A 762-nucleotide genomic window follows, 5' to 3' on the forward strand; every position below is an offset into this window, starting at 1 on the left:
ACCTGAAAACTTCATTTACATATCAATTTACATGCTCAGCAAAAAAGACCGAATATCTGCCTGAAGTGGCCTATCTGTCGATTTAAGGGATTGTCAATCAGACGCTATCTATTGCCAGAAAGGTTGAAGCCCAGTGCTTACGTTACAAATAACTTACTTAGTCGAAAAAAATATAAAGCACCTTAAAGAAAAAACAAGATCAGTCTCTCTTCGTATGCTTTACATTCAAAATAAAACTTAAAATAATTTTGGAGCATTACTTGACAGCTAGCATTACGGTTGCAGAAATAGTTATTGATCATCGTGGAAAGTAAAAATCTTTTCTGAGAAGTGAAGTTGTAAAGGAAACTGGTGCTGATCTGTTTCCATCAACAGTATTTGCATCAGATCATACCCTTCTGCAAAGTCTTGTGTGGCCGGTCAAGGGGCCGTGAAACTTGAGCTGCCTCCGGTGCTGCTTCGAACGCTCGAGTTGTCCTCCAGTCCCGAGCAGAATCAGGTTCGAGATATATCACTTAGTTTAGTCCTTCTTGATATGTATTTTTTGCTGATTTCAAATTTGTAATAAATATTGCGAAAATGTTTCATATAAAGCCGATATTAGTGCAGAAAGATCGTGTTTAAGTGCCATATTTCCTCTAACCCTATCATTAGTATGGACCCTGAGGAGCCGCAGAAGCCCAAATTAGGATGTTAAGTGATTAGCACCTGCCAATGTTTTTGGCATTTCGCGTCATCATATCATTCGCTAAGATCTATGAA

Source organism: Penaeus monodon, chromosome 24, assembly GCF_015228065.2.
Source record: "Penaeus monodon isolate SGIC_2016 chromosome 24, NSTDA_Pmon_1, whole genome shotgun sequence".
In the NCBI taxonomy this organism is placed as follows: Eukaryota; Metazoa; Arthropoda; class Malacostraca; order Decapoda; family Penaeidae; genus Penaeus; species Penaeus monodon.